The sequence below is a fragment of the Hylobates moloch genome, unplaced genomic scaffold (genome assembly GCF_009828535.3).
Source record: "Hylobates moloch isolate HMO894 unplaced genomic scaffold, HMol_V3 SCAFFOLD_3, whole genome shotgun sequence".
NCBI lineage: Eukaryota > Metazoa > Chordata > Mammalia > Primates > Hylobatidae > Hylobates > Hylobates moloch.
In genome coordinates, this window is record NW_026652278.1 from 170,325,847 (window position 1) to 170,351,433 (window position 25,587).

General features: G+C 37.5%; 1 protein-coding gene across 1 annotated transcript in view; it reads left to right on the forward strand.

Annotated features, from left to right (window-relative positions):
* TENM3 (teneurin transmembrane protein 3) overlaps nt 1–25,587 on the forward strand; it is a 1,044,221-nt gene that overhangs the window by 97,712 nt on the left and 920,922 nt on the right. The gene's annotated exons all lie outside the window — the stretch shown is intronic.

The following is a 25,587-nucleotide window of genomic DNA, read 5'->3' on the forward strand; positions in this document are numbered from 1 at the left end:
TGGGGTCTTCAAATATTCTTAATATTACTCTGTTTGAAATGGAGTTTAAATGTCATTTAAAACAACTATATGCTCCTGACGTTTCCTCTGTCCATCTCTTTTGTATATTCAGAAAATGTGGCATAAGGCTGATTTGGGGGCTTTCTTCTTTGGAGTGCCAAAAAATTACATCAATGTATCAATTAACTTTATGTGCCACTCACCATGGAAAGAATCCAAACACTGACATTTACAAAAATAAGAACCCTTGAATGTTAGCAGCAGGCACTGGAGCCTATTAACTGTTGAAACCGATAAACTCAAATCAACTCAAAGGGGAGTTTTATAGATAAAGTGGCCTTGACTTGTCATATTCCATATCTACATATGTGGATTCTCTTCATCATATTTCACATATCTATATATATTTACTGTATCATAGTTTTTTCTGAGTTGAAGACTGTTGATTATATGCAAAATTAAAAGAATATATTCTGCTGATAACATTTATAAGCATTGTTATTAAATAAATTAAAGGGCTAGTCAAATGTAATAATTACATATTAGCAAAATAATCAAATAATAGATAAGATGCTTTGTAGGATTACCTGTGATCTTCCTAAAAAGAAGAGCTGGGAATTCAATGTGTTTTAATTATCCATGAAAATCAAGAGGGAAATAAGCTACTGTTACTCTTTTACCAGTGGTCATTTTTGACTTTTATTGATATCTATTTTACTCTAAGCCTCTATCCTATTTAAAATATCTAATTCTATATCTGCCTGTTTAATTCATTCTCTTCTTTTATTCTTATAACAAGCTTTTAAATTGGCATGACGTAAGTGCATAACTAACCAATTCCCTATATGTGAGTTTTATAACAATCTCTTAAAACTTAATATTTGCACCACATTTTAAATATTTCTCTGCAACTCCCTTTTCGCTGTTCCTTTCGCTATTTGAAGCTCAGTAGCAGCAAATCATATGCATGAAGCAGGTGTTCTCTGACTGGGTCAATTAGCTTAAGATGTTAAGAGGGCACCTGAGCATAATCACAATTGTTTATGGTAGACCAAGTCCAGACATCTCTAAGGTTAGGTACACATCATGGCATTAATTATGCTTCAAATTATCTTTTTTCGAGGAAATGTTAACATTGAAATTGTGTGTATTGATATTATTGATCACTAAAGTATCATAGACAATATGATGGATGGACATAGTATATATTTGCATCTTTCCTAATTCTTAAGTGAGGCTTCAGGATTATAATTCAGAAGAAGCTCATAAATGAGCCATTGAGGATAGAAATGAGTGAAGGACAAACCTCTATTTTTACTTACTCTGTATCCCTAGAGTGTTTTGTTACAAACAGATTCCATCTTCTCTAAGTTTCTTTGACTAAAACCTTCTCTTCACTTTTAGGGACTATATTAGGTGAACTCGTTATTATATTCCCTGTTGTATTAACTAAGCTTTTCCTTCAGTAACGCAATTTATTTTTATCTTGAAATTAGTAGCAGCTTTATGACTTTTGACAACTTCATATCACCTTCAAACTCATCCTTACACTCACCTTTAGATACGAAATGTTCAAATTCAAACTATATTCTCTTTTGAAATACCAATTAAATTTAGAGGTGATATTAAGGTAAAAACGAAAGTAGAAAACACTAGAGCTTTACTTAATAATGTTATCGTCAATCTCCACGCCTGGGGACCAACTTAGGGTTGAAACATAGTCCTAACAAGCTGCTTGTCATATGGTCAATAACTCATTTTCCTGGAATGGGGTCCAAGGTAGCCCCTGATATATACTAACTTCTGCATGATATTGAATCTTAAATCTTGTGAGGCTCCAGTATACTAAGAATTTGAGTCTCATCTTTTAGGCAAATTTTTAGCTTTCATCACAGTAAGTGTTGTCTGCAGAATGAAGAACTTTTTATTAAATTTACAGAAGATAGAACTTAAATATTGTCTCAGTCTTTTTTCTGCTGCTATCATAGAACACCGGAGACTGGATAGTTTATAAAGTAAAGAAATTTATCTGGATAAATATTCTGGAGGCTTGGAACTTTGAGAGTGAGGCGCCGCCTCTGGTAAGGGTCTTCTTTTTTTTTTTTTTTTTTGAGACAGAGTCCCTCCCTGTTGCCCAGGCTGGAGTGCGGTGGCGTGATCTTGGCTCACTGCAGCTTCTGCCTCCCAGGTTCAAGCGATTCTCCTGCCTTAGCCTCCCAAGTAGCTGGGATTACAGGCGCCCGCCACCATGCCCGGCTAATTTTTGTATTTTTAGTAGAGACAGGGTTTCACCATGTTGGCCAGACTGGTCTCAAACTCCTGACCTCGTGATCCGCCCGCCTCGGCTTCCCAAAGTGCTGGGATTACAGACATGAGCCACCGCGCCCGGCCGAGGGCCTTCTTACTGTGCTGCCTCATCCCCTGGTGGAAGGCGGAAGGGCAAAAGAGTGTGTGAAAGAGAGACAGAGGGAAGGATGCCAAACTCATCCTTCTATTGGAGCCCACTCCCACGGTAACTAACCCACTCCTGAGATGAGGCCATTAACCTATTCATGAAGGCAAAGCCCTCATGACGTAATCACGCCATCTCTCAACACTGTTGCATTGGGGATTAAGTTTTCAGCATATGAACTTCGGGGGACACATTCAAACCATAGAAAATACGACATGGAAATACGCTGTGGGAGAACACCCCAGATGAAATGACCTTTATTACTGATGATTTTATATCAGTTCCTTAATTCTATTTATTTCTCCTTATAAAGTTGGAGGTAAAGGATACAGATGATCTAAATAATAGGAGTTTCAGATACAAGTGGAAAATTATGACAATCTCCCAAGATGCTCTTCGGGGTAAGTGGAATCTCCTCAGGAACCACTTCCCATATCAATCCAGCTTGTCCATAAAAATGCATTTAAATGGTCCTCCCTCAGCCTGCTGCTAACAGTTGTACTCTTACATTATGTATGAGTCTTCGCTTGTTGCATGAACAAACTGCATAGCGTTCCATTAGTGATTTTCAATTTTATGCTAAGCTTTGCAATTTATTAGTGTTATTTAAGCTAATGTACTATTATTTTGCATATTTTATATAATTTGTTATTCGTGCAATATGATATTTAAGTATTGGGGAACAATAAGTCTACTCTGTTTCTAAATTTGTCTAATTAAAGACATTCAATTAAATGTCCTACTATATTGACTTTGTTCTAGGAATTGTTTTCTACGAAATTTTTTCTATCCTTTTCAAAACTTGAGACTATGTTTTAGTAAGCAGAATTTTTTTAAAAATATTTTAACAGGAGTATTTGAATATGTGCATTGAAGCTCTATGGTAATAAGATTCAGATGAATTTGAATTATGAAATGTTAAGTGATGACAGTGAGATGATTTTGTACAAACTTTACTATATAACCAGGAAATCTGTAGATCACATGGACTTAATTTTTCACATTTACTCATCTCTGTAGTGATTGTTTTAAATGCTAGAATGTGAAATCTACTAGACAAATCTCTATTTTTTAGGTTAAAATGTTAGTGGATGGGGAAGGAAATATATATTATATCTCTAATATATACACATACACACACATACATACAACCTTAATACAGAATTAAGTGTTCGTGCAACCTCCCTCTCTGGCACACTTACCTTGCCATTCCTCTCTATCGAGTGCAAGGTCAGGTATGGAGATCCAGTTATAAAATTTCTACCTGCTTTGGTCTTTGCACCACGTGACTGGTAAGACCTTCCTGCATTCATGCATTTATTAACGCTCTATACCTAAAAACAAGACTTGTAAGAGCAAGAAATTTAATTGGTCTCACACTGAAGATAAACCATTTCCTGAATTTCTACAAAGATATATTAGTCATTACTACAGGTTACAGCCTGTGTTCCTGAATCCTGTTCAAACTGGAAGAGGGCAAATGTGCTTCTCTCAGGGAAGGATTATTCAGGCTTGAGCCTCTTATTCTGTCCTATTGGCATCTTGCACCTTTCTTCATTTTCTTACTTATAAGCTTTCAGAGCCTGGTCGTTCCTATTTACACTAAGGTTCTTTGTAATATTTGAAAGCCCCTTCTGAACTCTCTCACGTGCACGCTCTTTCTTCACTGTGCTATTTACTTGTAGGCATTTGAAGTCATTTTCCTACATGGTTTTTTAATATATTTCATGACCTCTTTCCTGCCATTTTTACTATTTCCCCGACTATATGGTTTTCTATGAATATCTTTAAAACATTAGAACTGCTTATTGTCTAAAATTCATAAGTCACTTGGAGTTTGTCTATAAATAATAACAATAAACGTATGAAAATATTTTGAAATTTTAAAATGCTATCTTTTTTTAAAAACCTTGCTTTGAAAAAATAGAGAACACTGCTAAGGATTTGAGCTTCTCTGCAGGACTGAAGGAGAAAAAAACTTCTAGAAACAGCTTGTTTGTAGGTTGCATTCTAGATTGTTTAATAGGATATTTTATGTCTTTGTAAGGCTCTCTCCAGGGGAGACTGTGGTAACATAAACCTAATTTTCCTGTTGACACAACTTAAAGATTTAGTAAGAATTTTGTTTGAATCATTTTGGTTCCATTTTTTGAAGATTATTAAGAGAAAATGATTATTTGAAGATTATTAAGAGATAAACAATTGTTTGAAGATTATTAAGAGACAAGACAATTTTGCCTGGGTCTGTATTTACTCAATTCATTTTTTTCCTTTATTTTAAAGTGATGATTCTTATTCTTTGGTGTTCATTAGTCGATTCCCTGAACAAATATTTATTAATTGACCACTGTATGTTAGACTATGTACTACATTCTGGGAAATAATGGAGAGAAACCCCACACAGGATCTCTGCCCTAAATCGTGCATTTGGAGCCCAGGAATCTGTGTTACAACAACTACCGCAGGTGATTCTGATGCTAATGATTTACGGACCACACTTTAAGAAATAATATTTTTGCATACAAATTATTTAAATATAGAACTAGTAGATTGTGGCAATGGAATTAATCCTTTAACAAAAATAAATTTTGTTCACTGCAGCCAAAATAGGAGCTGCTCTCCCATCCCCTAGGCCCAGCGTCCCGAAGTGTGGCAACGACGGGGTTTGCAGGGACCTTACTGTCCTGCAGTGAGACAATGCTGCTTTCCGAACACCAGCAGCTGGAAGCTTAGTTGCTACATCAGGAGGAAATTCATGGCTTCACAATTTCCATATGGATCTATTTTAGATATGAAAATCCCATCCATATGGAAAACATTATAACAGAGAATACAAGTGAATTAGTAATTTCACAGCTTTACACACCGAAACCTTTAGCATTAAGGTAATTTTCACTGGTTAAATTTGGAAAATAAAAGAGTAAATCTGCCTTGCTCTTGAGGGTCACTATTTTTTTTAAGTAAAAATAGCCATGGTGCCATAATCATATTAAAGGTAAAGAGATAACTGTTAAATTTGAGGAGGTATCATTTGCACTGGTTCCCTTTCAATCTGTCTGCAATCCTACCCTACTCGTGGGCTTTCTATGACACATATGTTTTCAGAAAAAGTTAAATCCACTTAACAACGAAAATTGTTGCATTTACTTCTTGTCTTTCCTCCTTTCTTGGGGGAAAAACATTATATTGATCATAACATATTATATAACGTATTATAATGTATGATTGATATAACATCTATAAAATATATATTTATATGCAAATAGAAATATATTGATAGACATACCAACTATGTGCTTTGTATAAATATGTATTATATATAAATTATATGTATTTTGGCAGACTATACTATGTGTGTACGTACGCATAGGTATATAATATTAATTAAGAATATTAACTTGCCAAGCTTGTATATTAGAGCTAAAATTAGGGTTTCTTTTAAAGATTATTTATAAATAACTTGAACGAAAGTCTATATTAGGGTATAATTTTTAAGTCAAAAAGTTGTATTCCAGGGTATGTGTAATTGCAAAACCGGCTCAGGACTGAAAAGACTAAAATTCACAATGTCAGTCCTTGTTTATACAAGAAATATTATTTGAAACTGAAGTTAAAGACCAGAGAGTTGTTTTAGTTATTTTTAAACTATTATTGTTGATTGGGTGCACAAAACTGTATGAAATATAGTGACACTTTTGCATTGCGCCCTTTATCTATTCTAGTGCCAACAGACAAATCAATACATTTCTATTTTTAGAAATAATAGAGTTTAGAATCTCATCTCAAAACTGAAGTGAATTAAGAAAGAACAAAACCTGCCAATGTCTCTTGTGCTCTCCTGTGAAACCTTAAGTTCACGTCCAAGTGCACGGAGTTGAACATTTAAGCTAGAAGCTTTATAGGTCATCTAGTGACCCTTATTTTACAAACAAGGAAACAGAAACATGAAGAAGCTTGGGCTAAGATTGTTGGTGATGAAGCCAGAAGTAGATTCAAAGTCCTTTAAAGTCTATGGATGGGACACAACAGAAATGAGCTCTTCTAAAAATGTCCACGTGTTATTATTTTCATGCGTGACCTCACTGCAGTGCAATATGAAGGATGGTGGGTACTCAGTATCCAACTCAGTTATCATGTGTCCACAAACAGTGTTCTAGCTGCCTGTGTTAACACTGTATTGATAATGGAAAGCTGAGTGCCTTTACCGTGACAGATGTCAATCATCAAATCAACCCCAACATCAAAACGAATACTAAAGGTTTTTAGATTCACTTATTACCGAGATTCTTGGTGGTAAGTGTAATGATATAATACATATTGGAAATATCCAAATCCCAAATAATAAATTTGTTTAAGGACAAAAATAAATTGAGGGATGTAAGAATGTGTTTACAATGGAATAAAAGTGATGTGATGAATCAGGGTCATCCCAGAATCGCCAAGGCTAATTTTTCGAATGTAAAACACAGTTTGGGGCAACTGGAGTCATCCAGGAGCCCCAAACCTTTTCGCTTCTGGAATTCTCGTAGAGAGAACAGGCTGCTCTTAGGGATTGTTTGAGTTGATGCCACAATCTGAGTTCCTTTTCGAGCCAACGTATAGAACAACCCACACATCCATTTGTTTTTGTGAGCTACAGATGGATAAGCAGAAAATAACCATTTGACATTAAAATTTACAGTTCACTCATAAACAGTACAACCAAGCATTCACATTTCAGCTACAGTGAGGGGTCTTCCAGAGAATTATATCAGCAGTAACACAGTCATAAGTAAAAGTGCTTAATATGCCAGTCTACAGCTAAAGGAAGAACATTACTTCCCTAATTTGTGAATGGAAAAGACATTAGTATAACTGAAATGGCTATATAAATCAGTTTCTTGTTTTAAAAGATGAAGAAACAATTCTTATTCTGAGAAAGATGTGAGAGTATACAGGCATCTCAGTCGGACTGTTAATTTCATTTGTAAATTGCATGACTATAACTAATAAATGTGTGCAAGCTTTCATAAAATTATATTGTTGCCCCAACAGAAACATTTTCAGCAATGATGAGCAAAGTCATTTTCCTATTGTTGTCACAATAAGTTGTCTTTAAAAAAATCTCTAGAGAAAATGATTAATTAGATTTCAATTATGCTGCAGAAAAAATGTACTTTACATACTCACACACTAAAAAGCATTATAGTATTTCTTTAATGTGTTTAAAAATTCAAAAATGTTTTTAAAAGCCACTTAAAAAGTCAAAGCAAAAGCAAGCTAATGGAAGATGGTGTCATCCTTCAAGTTGATGTATGTTGAGTTTCCCCCACGTCCTTTTGTATGACATTACACAGACATCGTTGGAATTTTTCTAAATTATCTTAGAAAATTCTGAAATACCCGTTATGATCTGCTGACAGACACAAGGATAATCTCTATAGTTCCGCCATGGGTTGAATGAAAGACCAAAATCAATGTTACTCCCCTTTAAGAGGAAGGGGGATTAGCTAGGCATGGCTGCTGTGTTTGGCTTGACTGCATATTGGGATTAAAAGCATCTCTCTCTCTCTCTCTGTCACTCACACACACGCGCGCGCGCGCACGCACACACACACACACACACACACACACAGGGTCTTCCTCCAGCCCCCGACCTTGAATATTCCTTGTCAAATTTAAATCCTCTTTCTCCCTTCTTGCCTTTCTCTTCTCTCTCTTTCCCTCCCACCATTCTCCTTCCCCCTTTTCCTTCCTATATTTCCCAATTCATTCACTCATTATTTCTTCCTTGCTGATTTCTTTTTATCTTTATTTTTATTTTTACTTCTTTCTACTCTCCTTACTCTCAATTCTCATTTTTCTCCTATTTCTCGGTAACCCTTTCTTTACTTAAAAATTATGACGATATCTTCAACAGCTTTAATGTACTTTGTTAGTCAACATGATTTGATTAACAAGAGATTAAATTTTAATAGCATATAAGTCATCTTATATGCTGTTAATATAAATTTGATACATTTTTGTATCAAATATGTCTAGAAATAAATTTTGGTATTTGCTTCTTTCATATGACATTTAAAATATTTTTAAATGGCATTTGTTTGAAAAAGCCACATAGGAAATTTATATTTCTCAAAACTTGAAAAGTTGAACAAAAATCCATATTTCTATAGTACAGTAGTACTTCTTATATTGAGGTTTTTTAGATTTTGAATTATAATTTTTACAACTCTGCAAACCATGTTATTGCTATAAAATTATTATTTGCATGAAATACATATATTCTCCTTACATTTTTTTAACTAGGTGAATTACTGCTGCTTTGTGATGTGCCAATGTGTTCTATATTTTAAATTTTAATATTAAAATATTCTAAATATGATGGGTGAAATATTGGTCTTAGAATTTATTTTCCATTACTCTAATAAAGCATCCTTTGTTCCACAGAGTGGTTTTAAGACACAGCCCAAGTTACCTTTCTCTTAAAATAGTTAAGTATATTGCCTTTTATTTCCAGTTTTCTCCTTCACTCCATTCTGCACATCCAAAATTATTTAGTTTTCAAATTACATCGCCACTGGAGGTGAAGCCATTTCATATCCCATGCTTAGCTGCTGTGGGAGGGGACAGACGGGATAAAGCTGGGAATGGGAAAAGGATGAACTGCATTTTCAATCTCAGGTCACTCTGGTGCAAGTGATCGGAAACCCACTTCCCAAAGAGATACCTCTTTTATAGAAAATACTCAAGCGTCATGACGCCTCCTTCTCCACTACGAGACCCCCTTATTTCCTGGCTTTGTTCCTCTGCAGGCCACTTTCCTCTGAGAGAATACTTTTACGAACTATCGTAATATGACTTTCTAACTTTCTTTGGGGCAAACCCACCTACAGGTTCCAAATCGCCTTAGCATTCATGCCGTACCCCTCCCAGCACTCTCAAAGTTCAACCCACAGAACATAGCCGATTGTAGCACTCCATGTCCCAAAGTCTGAGTTACCCAGCATAGAAATACACCACAACCCTCATGGGATAGATGCTGCATCAGGATAGCCCAAGGTGAGTTTTAGCACTCCCAGAAGAGTAAAACCATTAGACAGGGTTGTGTCATTTCAAATCTGATGCTTTTAAAGATCTCCCATCTGTAGGATAGATACAAGCCCTCCTTTTCCTGGTATTCCAACAAGCACTGAATCAACAGTGTGCGCATGTGCGTGTACACATATACATAAGCACGCATGCAAACGCACACACGCACTCACACGCACACACGCACGCATACACGCGCACACACGCACACACGTGCACACATGCACACACACGCATGCACATCCACACTAAAAGACAAACAATAACTTTCAAAAAGAATAAGCATACAAGCATAGTAAGGAAAAGCAATATTTACCTAACTAAACACGCTTAGGAAAACATCAGTACCGTGTAGCGTTGGTACCCCTTTCATCATCCTCTGAATTCTAAACCTTGCTCAGAGGCCTATAAGCACATAAAATACAGCGACCACTGCGACATTTTAAGTCTACAAAGCTATTTGCCTCTTGACAAATATCTTCTACGTGCCCAAAGAAAGCCTGGGTCATAGATTTTAAATGATCTCCAAAGCCACTTGCCTACCTGTTGAGCAGACCATCAAATTCAGAGCTCCAGTTTTAATGACCCAGGGTACCTCTTTCTGACCAAACCAAAAGAAAGGTCAACTCAGGGTACGTCTTTCCAGCCAAACCAAGAGAAAGGTCAACTTCAAAGAATTTAAAGAAGTAAGAACCCGCAGTGTATCCTCAGGCTTTTAATACCTTACAGGAGAAGGTCTTAGCAAATGGGAGCGCTAAATAAAAGCGGGACACTAAAAAATCGGGTGATGTGTGGACACCTGATGGGCTGGACACGAATAAGTCAGTGTTGTGTGGCAGAAGGAAGAGAGAACTTAATGTCAGAAACCTTAACTTCTTTTCCTTCGTTTATTATTCAACAAACATTTATAATTGGGTACCCCCTGAGTGGCAGGTGCTAGGTTCAGGTTCTTCCTCCACCACTCACTGACTGTAGGACTTTGGGTAAATCATTTACTCTTTCAGGGGGTTCAGTTTTCCTATTTAAAACTTTTTCATGGGCTTCACTTTTCCTATTCAAAATCAAAAAACAAAATCTGGACTTCTTGTTTGTTGCAAGGGGCTTTATGGTGAGGTACCAAGGAGACATTTGTGGAAGCACTTGTAACACATAGCCATCTCTATAAAATAAATGTAAGTTATTCCTTTGTGCTATTCCAGTAATTATTTTTGCTCTTAAAAGAGTTAGGTAATGTCTACATTAGAAGAAAACAACTCAAAAGAGCAAGAGTCTGTATTAATATTTCAGCGCTTTGTATATACCAGGCAAGCATTACACATATCATCTCATGTAATTCTCACAAAACAATATGAAGTTGCTATTATAATCCTGGTTCCTGTTTTACAGGTGACAAAGTGAAGATGAGCAACAGCTTAAAAATAAGAAAGGCAGCATAGTGGTTTCAGAACACTGTGAACGTACTTAATGCCACTGAAACTTACACTTAAAAATGGTTAAAGTGATAAACGTTATGTGTATTTTACCACAATAAGAATAAATAATAAAAGCCAGGAACCATAGCCAGACAGTATGCAAATACCTTAAGAGGTGAGATCACAGAGCCATGCCAGTTATCTCAGCTAACAAAGACAGGCATTTATTTTTCTAAAGCAAATAGGCATTTGTAGATGTATAGTTTTATCTACTTACTCTTTAGTGTTTAGAAAAACTAAAGTTTGTGTACTCAATGTCAAGTAATTTTATTGATTATTTGATCTCTAACTGTGGATCTCCTGGACATGAGTTAGATGCATGATCTCCTCATGGGAATTTATCTCCACCAACTGGATACATAGAGTTTTAAAAACAAATATCCGATATTCTGTCTTCTGATTCGAACGAAAGTATTTTGCTTTATTGTAACTTTAGTTAAACTTTTACATTGCCAAACTAGAATTATTCATGAAATTCTCAAAACTATATTGGGTTATATGTATTTAAACCATGTTCCATGAAAATATAAATGATCCTATAACATTTGAAATCTAATCGTAATTCATTTTATAATGGCAATCTCAAAACACGTTTGTTAATTGTGTTAATTATATCACTCTCGTTGACTTTCTCAGCTCACTTTCCCTTTTGGTGAAGAGACACTTATGACATTTAGTGTTTAATGTCATTAGCTTTTTTTCTGAATAAGGGTGGGAATATTGTTCAGCAATTTTGAAATCTAACAGGAATAAATGCAGGATGTGGAGGCATCTGTTGACTGTACACATGCTGAAGAATCACAGTTGTTAAGAAATAACAGCAATCTAAAAGGGAACGGAAATATACTGGGAAGAAAAAAAAAATGGTCCAGGAGGGTTAAGAGGAGGTTCTTTGGCAGATTGCTCTGCCCAGCGTGCTGTAATAGCCCTTTCCAAAGCATATTGGCAAACTATGCTGAACGATCTTGATAAGGGAGATTTAATTAAAATGCTGTAAGCATAAGATCTCTGCCTTCGTGCTATAGAAGATTTTGTTGAAAGAATCTTATTACAAACCTAGCAGGATTTTTTAAATGTTTTATTCACTTGTAGCCATCCCACTGATTACAGTTGGAAGTATAACACAACCAGTTGGTTCTTAATAAGGGCTTTTAAAACTCACAGCATGTTCTTCAGTCCCTTAGTACAGGATGAATGTGACATCAGGGACACAAATATCATTACCTTGATAAATTACTGACGGCATAATGATTTTGGAAATCGTCATCGACTGATCATCAGTCACAATTTATTTCAAATCAATGTCTACAATTTGTAGCCTGGATGGAAGTTTTATCAAAACCCCCTCTGGTATAGTACAGCTCTTGGTAGCTAACTTCCTCCTAAGAGCATTACAGCCTTGTCATACATCATCTGCTGTTCATGAATGGAACCACTCAATGATTCCGTGGCCTCAAGCAATCCGAATTAGTCAGAAGAACACTGGGCTACCACACGCTCATAGGAAAGCTCGTTCAGAAAAGCAGTTAATTTAAGAACCAGCAAATGTGCCAAACTACAGAATCCTTCCCTGGACACAGAGTTTCCCATTTTTTTCCCCTTTCCAACTGGCAATAAATGGTAATGTTTGACTTTACTACGTTGTTAAATTGCAAATAAATTGTTGCCGAATCATGCCATATAGACGTTTACATCTTTAAAGCAGTCTCTGTACCAGGAAACATAATCTGCATCCCTTTGTCTGAGAGTTGGTGGTGTTCCATTACTCTTTTCCAACACATTTAACATTTCAAGTAATTTTAGGTCAGTAGGGCTCAAGAAGTCAATCCCTGTGGTATTCTTATGTAATATTTTTCTAATTTTTAAATTGGTCATCATTTATGAAGGATCACAAAATGATCAATGCCAGTGCTAGCCAGTGATGAACTTCTATGAGGAATACTCTGTCCCCAAAAGGCCGCCTTCTCAGATTAATAATAGAGACTACAGAGTATGCTGTTAGCTAACATAAGGGTTTGATCGGAATATTGGCAAGAATGGATTTTTTTTAAGGCTGTGTTTTCTACTTTTGCTTCTTTACAGGGAAACTGAAATAATTGGTTGGGTATATAATGCGGTTGAGATAGACAAGCGAATATGGAGAAATATAACAGAAAATAAACATACAAGCACTGAGTTCTGTTCTGTTTTGTGAAATAACGCTGATGCAATATTATTTTTAGAGGGAAGAAGATAATATTCACATAAGTGGGCTGGTGGAAGTAGGTTGAAGTAAAATTTAACGTTTAACTTGTCATTGTGTTATTAGACACTGTAAGCTTTCTTTGTGTTTTGGATAAAGTTTGGTAGTAGTAACATTACTCCTGAATTTTATAGTTCCACTTTCAAAATATCACGTGAAATTAGACACTTGATAGATGTTTTCTAATGAAGATAACGTAAGATTACTAGCTCGAGTTTAAGATTGGCATGTACTTCTCTAAACTTACATAACAATTCTCAGAAGCCCAACATGAAATGAGGAAAATCGAGGCACTATTAATGATGCATCACTTATTAAGTGTCAGTTATGATTCAAGCATCCTGCTGAACATCCCGAGTACATTATTTTTGGTAACTCTCACAAGAACACTATAAGGGGTTGTTTGGCTCCAAATTTCAAATAAGGAAAGTGATCATAATTGCCTCAGATATTGAAAAAGTGTAGTGGGCAGATCTATTTGAACTTAAGGTTATTATTCTTCATGCTGTGTGAAATTCCATGGAACTTGAATGATATTTAAGATGTAGAAACTAGTTAAGTCTTGCTTTTCAAATCTTTATGTGACTAGTATTTATGGAGTGTTTGTCATATTAATCGTTGTATATCAAGTGCTATGAAGAAAGAAAGAAAACAGAGAAAATGAGAATAAACGAAGGAGAGAAAGGGAGAGGATGGAAGGAAAGAAGAGAGGGAGGGAGGACAGGAGGAAGCAAGGAGAGAAGGAGGTAGGAAGGAAGGAGGGAGGAAGAAAGGAAGGAAAAGAGGGAGGGAATGAAGAAGAAAGAAGGAAGGAAAAGAGGAAGGAAACAAGGAAGGAAGGAAGGAAGGAAGGAAGGAAGGAAGGAAGGAAGGCAGGCAGGCAGGCAGGCAGCCAGCCAGGCAGGCAAAGGAAGGGAGGAAGGGAGGGAGGGGCACATGGTCCCAGACCTTGAGGAATTTACAGTTACCCCTACCTCAATGTTCTCCTGCCTCTTAACTTCCCAAGGGAATCTGGGACATTGGACAAATCTTTTCTGAGCACCAACAATATGCCAAGACCTATAAATCTAAAACAGTCCTCAGTGTTCCCCCCGGCTTCAACTGCAAAGCCTCCTCTGCTTTCTAAGTGCATGAGCTCTATCAATGACACCCCCCTCTTCCCAGTCAACCCATTTGAGATTGTTTTATTGCCTGCACCTACTCTCTCCAATATCTCATGAACGAGTAAATCTTGCTGTTTTATCTTCTGTAGTGTAGCCCACATAGATGTTTCTCTTTTTGCCCATTCTATCGATGCCCGTGCCTTATGCACTGGCAATAGTGCCAAATTGTTTCAAACTTATAAGTGATTTGGTGTGATTGTCCCTCCAGCTGATACTTCTGGGATGACTTCTTGGTGTGGCATGAGGTTCTGTGGTCCCAGTCCCGTGTGATTCCCCGGGCAGGCTGCTCCTCCTGGACTGACAGGCATACTGGCTCTCTCTGTTGTATTTATCTTGAATCCCCAGCTTCTGCTCTGTACACACCGGAGGAGGTCGGCACTCAGCATAAGGATGGTGAAGTGGAGTCTGGGCCACAGCAGCACCTGGACAGAGTAGGAGGCAGCACCACAGTGGTTATAGTGACAGGCAGACTTGGGTTTCAGGGCTCATTCTGTCACTTACTCGCTGCATACTTTAGGCCAGTTTATCCATTTGACAGATGGTTACTGACCACATGCTTCGTGCCAAAGTAATTTCTGGGGCAAACCATGGTGATCAAAACAGAAAAGATACTAAGCTCCATGGTGTTTCCTTCTAATGAAAGAAGATAGACAGGCAAGTACATTACTTAGTAATTGTGATTATTTCAGATACGAGTAGGGAATATTTTTTCAAATTGGGTGATGTGATGGAGGGTAAGGTGAGGGCATGAGAGGCACTGAATTTAGATTTAGTGATTAAGAAAGACCTCATTGAAGAGAAATGTTTGAGAATGAACAGAAGGAACCATCCAGGAAAAGATCAAGGACAGAGATTTTGGTTGGGTGAACAGTAAATACAAAGACAGACGGCAGTGGGAAGGCCAGGGTGGCTGGAGGGGGCAGGCGAGGGGAGGGGTGGACAAGGGGAGGGGTGGATGAGATCTGAGCAAAGGGCCTTGTCAGTCACGAAAAGAGACTGGATTTTTGGCCAGGTGCAGTGGCTCATGCCTGTAATCCCAGCATTTTGGGAGCCTGAGGGGGGAGAATCACTTGAGGTCAGGAGTTTGAGACAAACCTAGCCAACACAGTGAAACCCCGTCTCTACAAAAAAAAAAAAAAAATTAGCCAGGCATGGTGGTGCCCACCTGTAGTCCCAGCTACTGGGGAGGCTGAGGCGGGAGAATCACTTGAGGTCAGGAGTTTGAGACAAGTCTAGCCAACATAGTGAAACCGCATCTCTAGAAAAAAAAAAAAAAATTAGCCAGGCATGCTGGTGCGCACCTGTAGTCCCAGCTACTGGGGAGGGTAAGGTGGGAGAACCCCTGAGCCTGGAGGCAGAGGTTGCAGTGAGCTGAGATCACACCACTGCACTCCAGCCTGGGTGACAGAGAGAGACCCTGTTTCCCCAAACCAAAAAAAAAGAGAGAGACTGGATTTTTATGCAGGTGTAATGGGGAAGCCATTGGCAGGGTTTAAGCAGAGGAGTGACATGGCCTGACGTTCATTAGAGAACCATGGCTCTGTCTGCTGTGAGGAGAAAGGACAGAGAGAGACATGTGGGGCAGCGAGTCCTGCTAAGCCGTTGTAACCAGAGTCCCCTCCCCAAGCCAGGCCATCACACTCATAGGCAAAACTGGACCCAGTGATCCTGAACATATGCTGCATTCAGCTACTTCTAAATAGCTAGAGTATTTTTAAGTGTTTAAATAACTATTCCCATGTATTAAAATCATTGAATTTTGGCATATATATATTATTTGGAGACAGGGTCCCACTCTGTCACCCAGGCTGGAGCGCAGTGGCGCAATCACGGCTCACTGCAGCAGCTCAATGCATCCTCCCACCTCGGCCTCCTGAATTTTGGCATAAGTCTTGATATGGAATAAATGAAGTTTAGATTTATAGGTTTTGCAGATTCAACCCAAATACTTTGCAAGATTTATTTGCTTTATTCCTTGCCTTGCTCTTACTTTTAAGGATGTTATAGGAAAATTTGTGGGGGGCAGAAATTAGGGGTTTTGGTAATGAACCAGCTATTTCTAAAGGACACTAGTGAGGCATATCAGATGCTGGGCCAATGCTTTGTGTGTTAGAGTAACCATTGTTATATCAACCAATAGCTATTTATCCAGTGCCGGACAATACAAGAGACTGTGCTAAAAATGGTAGGAGACACAGAGAAGCATATGATACATTCCTGCTCGCATAGAGCTTGAAATCTCACGCAGAGCCAGGATGCATTTGCAGAACAGGTAACCCTACCTGACAGCTTGTACTAAGATCCAGACCAGCACTGAAGGATGTGCCAGGTCATGGAGGAGGGGAGCACTCCAGACAGAGAACAGCTTGAGGAAATGACAGCAAAAGAAGAAAGGTATAGCTTTTTCAAACGTGATTGACTAGAGGGGCCAGAGAATTCACATGGGCTGCTACATTATAAGGGAATAGTGGGAAATGAGGCAAGAGAAGAAAATTGAAACCAGTTGTACAGGGGGCTTAATGCCTGGCCAAGGAATGTGGGCTTTGTGCTGTTGGTATTGGGCAGCTCTTGAAGGGTTTGAGGCAAGGGAGTGACATGATGAAAAGGTATTTGGGAAGATTAATCCAACAGCTGTGTGCCAGACAGGCAGGAGGGGAGGCAGGAAGCAGCTGCTATAGGTGATCTTCAGTTGAGGGGCATGTTGGTCTTGTTGGTTCTGGGTTTTCAGAGTAAAATAATTTTACATATATGTCAAAATTCCCTCATTTTTGGCCACACGCCTGTAGTCCCAGCTACTCAAGGAGACTGAAGCAGGAGAATCACTTGAACCCAGGGGGCAGAGGTTGCAGTGAGCCGAGATCGTGCCACTGCACTCCGCCCTGTGTGACAGAGTGAGACTCGGTCTCAAAAAAAAAAAAAAAAACCCTCATTTTTCCTTATGCCATATCTGACGATATGATAGGTTTTATCAAGAAGTGTCCTTTCTTTATATAACATTTAAAAATAGTCCCTTTCTAGAAAAATTATTCACCCCTTTCTCCATTATTTTCTTGAGTAATAGTGACAAGCTAATAAAAAACTGACAAGGAAATAGCAAAAAAGTAGGAAATTATGAAAACAAGTGAATGTTTTGCTAAGGAAATGTTTATTACTGTGGTTCTCATCATTATGAGTTAATTACAGGCTCTCAGCAAATATCCCATTGTGAACGCAGAGGTGCAATATGTTTTATTTGAAAAAGTGAAATAGTGATTTCCTTTCCAGTATTCAGTTGCATTTCCTGCTATTTTAAGACTACTCAGTGGTACCAATGTACTTTGACAACCAATTATCCCAGCATGTCTTTGCAGTGTATTTTAACTATAATGCTTTTTAAAAGCTTGAATTGCAAAAACAGAGTTTTATCTTAATTGATCATATGTGCTTCTAGAATTGTCTGAATACTATTTGTGTAATATCTGAATAACTTAACTAATTTACATGAGCAGAAAAAAAAAAACACCTGTTGGAGTAAGACACACAAAACTTCCTTCAAAGCTATTTAATCATTTTTTTCCTCAGACTTTCTTTAATGTCTTGACTCTTAAGAAAGAATGACATGTAGTCCCTGAGTTCTGGCCAAAATAAAGCATAAGATGTCCCTTAGACCATCCCTGGGAACTCATAATCTGATTTCCTGAAGCCAGTTGCCATCTGATTATTACCGTTACAGGCAATGCAAACCTTAGACTTTGCCCATATCATCTTATTCTGCCTGGTTCCATCTTAAACCTGCTTTCAAGAATGGCACGGTCCACACTCTATAAGCAAAAGGTGACTTTACAGAGTAGGAATTCTCCCCGTTAATGTTGCCTTAAGCGCCTGTTAACTACAATGCATTGTTTAAAAGCTGACATCTGTGATTATTTCAGGCACAGAGCCATTGCTTAATTTACTTTGGTTTGATTTTTTTTTTTTCTCTCCGCCCTCCCAGTTGGCTTCTCCAGAAGAGTAAAGCCAGACAGTAGTTACTGCTTTGGAAAGAAAAGATAAGCCGAGCACTTTGGAATGCGTTTTTCTAACACTCCTTCGCCAAGTGTTACATGACTGTATCAAATTTCTTTAGACTTTGATAATGAGAAACAGACAATGCTATAGAAAATACAACCAAGAGATTTGTGGTAATAGAGGATTTCAGAAATACACATGGTTCTAAATGGCTCTAAGATTATGTGCTTTAGAGTTCTCAATCTTTTATTTTTTTCATGTTTGAGTAGACCCTATGGTTGATTATCAGGTTGACGAAGGGCAGAGGCCCTGTCTGCCGATTATAAATGTGCATGTGTGTAAAATTTTCACACATAATATAATATTTCAAAGTTATTTTTATGGGGGCTCCGGGGTCCCAGAACTTAAACAAAACTGCTAATCATTGGCTCCAAGAAATACTTAGAAGGAATCATAGTTTTTTTAACATCATATGGAGTCATTTGCAGACTTTTGGGCTACAGATCACATTATGTTTATTTATTCAGCTGGCTTTGGAGATTTGAGCAATATTTGGAGGCACGCAAGTCTTTGCCTTGCTTAATAAAAAGTATACTCAAAGGTATCGCTCCAGCATTTTTATACACAAAAGCTTCTCACAAGCAGGAGTTGATATCAAAAAAAATGTAATTTTGAAATTAAAAAGAAAGAAACTAAACAATCCTGGGGAAAAACATCATCCAGCCTTATCTTTCTTAAGAAATCTTCAGCCGACCTTGTGTCCCTCATGCTATAAAGCTTGAAAATACCTTATTATCTTTTATAAGAACACTGTAAACTGTAACTTGCATTATTCTTTGTGATCATCTACAACACACAAGACTTGGCTCACCTTTTAAGAATAGTCATTTAACACAGGATGCATAATTTTGTTGGCATTATTAGTAGAACTTTATGTCACGAAGTCAATTCAGTCTTTTCCATGAAAGAAGGTGGAATAAATATTTCATAGCTATGGCTTTTGAGGAACATTCTGCCTTTCGATCTTGAGGCAGTCTTTCAACATGTATGCCAATCAGAAGTCTTTAACAGATGTAAAATACATCTTGTCTGCTTGTCTTTGAAAAATATAAGGATCTCAAGATGCACTTGAAATATTAATTGTGTGGACAATACTTCAAGCAGGGCTAGAACTTGCTGAGTGTTTCAACCACTACCTATTTGGTCAAGTTTTTTCTCTTTTTCTGGTTTTCCTTTTTCTTTCTTTTTTCTTTCTATCTTCCAACATCCCTAATACTTCTAAGTCCATGACTTGTCAAAATGGCTATAATATACCCAGAGAAGTAAATTTATTGATAGCATTTAACATCTCAAACATTGTATTTGATTTGGTTAGCATCGTGATGGTTTAATGGAAGAATATACTTTGTACGATGAAAATATTTCTTTTACTTCTATTTTTCCTTTTTCTTTTGACCAACCTACCCCAGTTATTTTAAGTAATCACTTTATTGTGAAATTATCCTTTGTGTGAGTTTCTCTGTTAACATACAATTAGTATAGGATAATTTCACTGTCAGCAAGATAACTCATTTGTGGAAGTTTGCCACAGTGATTTCTGTATTCTTTGCTTTGAGTCTCTGTGAGAAATATCCCCACAGATTGAACCCATGACCTCCTCTTCTGATCCATGCTCACCTCTTCAATATTGATTTGTATTTGGCTTGGGTGGAAACTGTTAAATCTTGTGTTAACGTTTAAGATGTGTTTTGTAGATACTGTCATTATTTGATAAGGTGTTACAAAGTGATATCTCTTCAAAGCATTTCTTAAAGACAAAATAGATGTTTAATTAAGCTTAAAAAGGAGCAGGATTATGTCTTTTAATTATGCAAACTTACACAACACACACAAGCACACACACACACTTTTCTACAAATATGAAACTAGGGAGAGCTGCATGTAAAAGAGCTTAGGGTCATGAAAGGCCATAAACTAAAACCATTTTCCCATATGCTACTATATTTCTCATAAAATGCAATAGAACATTTAGAATTCCTGTAAATCATTTTATTTTATCTGATAACACACTAAAATATATTTTCAATTTTCCTTTCCATCTCTTTTTATCAATACCACCATTTTCTTTTTTCTCACCCCAATCTAAGCTTTTAAACTTCATTAACAAAAGTGCCTCCCTGCAGAAAAAAATATATCTCAAGCTTTGTCACAGAGCCAACTGCTATGAGAAGCAGGACAAAAAGGGGACAAAACAAAACATATTTTCAGGTCTTACGATGTGCCAGGCACTGTAGCAAATTTCTTTTCCACGTGTTTTCTCAATAAAAAATGGAATAAAAACGATGTGTTTTTCTAAATTGTTACTTCATTATATTATATATGACATTGTATTATATTTCTTTTATTATTGTTCCTCGATTATTTTGATGACTAGACTATTATGCCCAGTTTAGGGCAATAGAGCACTGTTCCCGGGGAATAAAACATACGAAACATGAAAGGTAACTCTAGGGGATTTCGTTTTTCATAAAATAGTCTATCCCATAAGAAGTAAAGAATATCCTGGTTCTCACTGAAGTTACTGATGGACATAAATACAGGTACAAACAAGAGAAATTTAGCTCAGACAGCAGAATGAATGCTCACATGAATCACGTCTTTCACAACTATGCATGAAAAATGTTAAAACTTTTGGGGTGTTTTTATGAGAAACTAGGTAGCTGTATTTGTGGGCTGATTTATATACATTCTTAACTTTTATAAGTGCTACCTTAACCCTAATTTAATACTTTAAGAATTTGAAAGAATAGAGCTCAGAATAAAATTAACAGTTCAGTGAATATATTAATTTCACCAAGGCAAAGATGAATTAGATGGCTTCTATGACAGTGTCTGTTCCTTTGTCTTTTTAGCCCGACATTCATACTTCTTTGAAGAACTGTAAGCAATGCATTTTTAACAAAATCACAATGACTCTGCTACTCTCATGAAGATTTATTAATACTGACTACTAAATAAAAATGTCAAAGACAGTAAATATCATGCATAAAAAGCATGAAGAAACACTACATTGGTTTGAGGACAAATAGGAAATGTAATGTACATTCTGGGTAGAAAATGCATTTCTAGTAATGTTAGGTAAAAACAAATTATAGGCAAAAAAAGTAAATGGTTCTCATGGTACCTGAATAAGAAGGCAAAATTGAAAGAAATTTGGGCTCTCTGCAGTGTACAAACAAGTGAGTTACCTGCCCGCGACACTCGTCCTTGGGTGCCCAGTTCCCTTGAGCCTTTCTTCTGGGTCCAGAGATCTAAGGGTAGTTGGCCACAGGCAAGAATCATTATTGCAGGTCCCCTACTTATGAAACTTTTTGTGTGCTAACTTCCATCTTTTTATGGCAGTGATTCTCAAGCCTCTTGATTGTGGCTCACTTACGGATATACATACCCCAGACTATTTCCATTTCCATTTTCCAAGGGAAAAAGACCCCATAGTAACAAAATACTTTGGGATAAACAGAATAACAATCAACATATTATAATATAGCACCGACACAGCACGGCCCCGATAAGCAAATATAAAATCTAGTAAGAATGCCACAAATATGTTAATTCATGTCAGTTTGCAACCAAAACAGCAGTAATAGCCACATATGCCCTCCTAGATTTCAAGAACTCTAACAAGTTTCATGTGGACATGAATCGCAGGACCACTGCAAGGCTCTCAGGCATGAGGTTGTAATCAAATGTCTTAGTGGAATCCTGGCTTAGAGTTCTCAGTTAATTCTGGTAACACACTAATATTAGTTTATGAATAGTATCTTCCACCAACTCAGCAAATACTAGTGAGTATCCATTATCCTCTATGAAACTGCACATTATTCAACTATAAGAGGCAAAGAACTACAAATTCTGTCCATCAGGCCGAACTTTGAATTTCTGCAGGAGTATAAGGGCATACTTTGCATTGGGCGGATTTCAGCGTCAGTGCACTGATGATGACCTGATTGAGTCAGAAGCTGTTCCCAGAAGGAGATTTCATTTTCACCCTTGTTTACTTAGGTGCCAATGGCTACAGACTTGAATAAACCAGGAGACAGAGAGAGAGAGACAGAGAGAGAGAAAGCAAAAAAGAAAAAGAGAGTTGTGTCTCAGTAAGCCACCAATGATCTATCTGAATAATGATCTACCTTACTATATAAAACATCTTATAATCAGAATCCGGTTAGACCACGAACTGGGAAACCGGTGCAGGTAACAACTAGAGGCGACAGCAGAGTAGTCAGTGGTCAAATGAGCTGAGATACGGATCAGGGGCAAATAAAACAGGGGAGTTCTGATAGGATGACAACAAGCGGATGGGTTAAACTGCCCGTATAGGTATGAACTGAGATCTTCGAGCCCTAATATTCCAGATGGGGAATCTCGATGCCCGGCAATTCCTTAACTAGAGCTTTGTGTGTTACATTGCTCTCACCCATTTAAGTCAGTGTTTTTCAGAGGGCACCCTCCTTTTCCCAAGACTCTGAATTATCAAAGCCAAATTAGCAAACCACATCTTTCATTAATTGTTCTCCACTTGCTCTACAGTGAGGTGATTCTATGGCTCAGATGAAGGCTCGGTGACACCTATTTGTCTGAACATATCAATCCACCCTTACAAAGTAATAGAAAGTGCGTTCTAATGTGAAATAACTATTGCTTATCCTGTTCTAATTTCCAGTTACATTATTCAAGTACTACTGGAGTTGACTTACAAGCATCTTTCACCATTCTTTGGAGTTTACAGATAGAAAAAGTGTGTAATAAACTTCACCTGAATAACAAGGCAAGCTGTGCTGGCTGTCGATTGCCAATACGCTGTTTGGATATTAGCTTAGAGCACGAGATTTAGATCTTACTAGCTGTTGTGAAGAGTTGTCATTCTATTAATAAATCTTTAAAGGAAGGCTCGCTCCTGGAGATTTTACATTTTATTTCCAGAAAAGCCAAGAACAAATGTGAATATGGCTAATAGCTAATTTTTCCTTCCTTCTTTCTTCTTTTTCTTGTTGCCAATGATGATGGCCCTTCAGGGGACAAAGGGACGGAAGACACAAAATGCATTCTTTGGAGTTGGTTTTAGACACCTTCAGTTTTCTGCTAAAAAGTTCTAGTCTGGTTGACCCCGAATCCTCTTAGTGTTTGATCATGGACACGCTGACAGTACCGTCATCCACATGCCTACACAGAGGATGGCAAAGATGAGGGGTTGAAGGCTTGCTAAAGCACTTTCCTCATTGACAAAATTGGCAGTGACCTTAATCAGTGACTCTCTAAGCTTTTTAGCACTGACAGAAATAACCATTTTTTTCCGCTTTGTCTATTTTCATCATAGACATTTTCTCCTCTGGTCTTCAGATATGATACAGGTCCATAGGTTTGTAGAGCTTTAGAAATCCGGTCACTGTACTCTCCTTCCGTTTGTATTATGATTCTTATCAAAATCCCCCAAATATATATTTAAGGAGACTTGATTGGAAAAAAATCTCAGAATATAGAAAAATATCTACCTATGAACAGAGAAATTGGTCAGTTTAAGTCCATTTTAAATAATCATTTTGGTTACCACTGTTTATAAACCTGTACAGAATACGAATGGCTCTAAATTGTATACTATATTCATTTTCCTTAAATCCGTAGATCTTAGTTATTTTTCTAAATATTTGCAAGGGGTATGAAATTCTTGAAAGCTGAAAATGGCTTTTGCAAGGGAAAAGTTAACAGTAAATGATTATTTTAATTCACTTGATATTTGGAAATCATAATCTTGATTGCATGGCTAAACTCAATAGCACCCTTAAGTAATTATTCTCCATAAATTAACATGCTATTTCTATCTTCTGTAATTTTCAGGAAATCAAGGCTGTTAACTATAAGCTATAGCTAAAATCACAGTGAATCTAGAAGTTTCTAACATCCTCCTGGTTAACTGTATGGTGCTCAGTTGTGGCTAATGCCTCATTAGGTTGGACTAAACAACCAAACCAACTGCTCCTCCACTCGGTTACTTAATTATCTAGATACTGCCTTGGTTTGTTTCTTTGGCATATAATTGCAAGTAATAAAAATCCTGTACTTGTAAAAGAATGAGAAGTCACTGCAATTATATATTTACAATTTATAGCTTTTGAAATGATTATTTTTGTCATTTATTCTAATCTGTGAACCCTAGCCGGGCTAAGTCCCGAATCACTGCGTGATGTTCAAGAGAGGCTGCTTTTCAGAAAAGAGAACATCGGCACTGGTGTGTGTAGAATAACCGAGTATCAGGCCAGCTCCGTCGCCCCACAATTTTTATTATCATTTTTTAATCTATCCAAGTCAACAAACAAGACAAATAACCACTTTTCAGCGTTAACCCTGCCCGAATTTTAAAGCATTCTGCGTTTGAACACAGCCTCCTCCATAAACCTTTTGTCACTTGTCTTTCCTAACGCCACAGTCTTCAGAGACTCCTTCCTCTTCTCTGATTGCTTCCTCTCTCCTAGATAGGAGTCTGTCCACATCCCCCCTCTCTTTATATTCTATACTGTCCCTTGGCGATCTCATCTAACCTCATTGCCTTAATGATCACTTTTCTGAGGCTTGAAGTTTTGTTTTGTTTTGTTTTAAATCTCTGACCCTTGCACCACACTGATTCCCCTGCTACAGATCCCCCAATAAACATCTGCTTCTCATCATGCATTATTATAATCCTCTCTGTCGGTTTGTCTCCATAAGCTGGGAATTCCATGAGGCCTGGGCTTATATCTTTCTAATTTCACTGCTGAATTTCTGGGCCTAGCACAGTGCCCGAATTGTTACAAGTGACTTAATCGCTACTCTCACAATTTCACCTCAGTTCCAATCCCTCTGAAAAATTCCTTCAATCAAACTGAAATGCATCAAATTTCCCCTCCTGTTTCCATTATGTTCAAACTCTGTAACTTGGTCATTTTGTCCCCCGGACGTGGGCTGCCCCCCATCCAATCTTCCTGCCCCAGGCCCTGCCCACCACCTTGAAGACCATACTCATCCCCAGTCTCCATTTAGGCCCCACCTCCTCCACCTCCTCCAAAAATATCACCTCTCCCTGTTGGAAGTCACCTCTTCTGCCTCCTGACTCCCAGAACATTTGATTATGCCTCTTTTATGATACTCACCAGTTTGGTATATTTA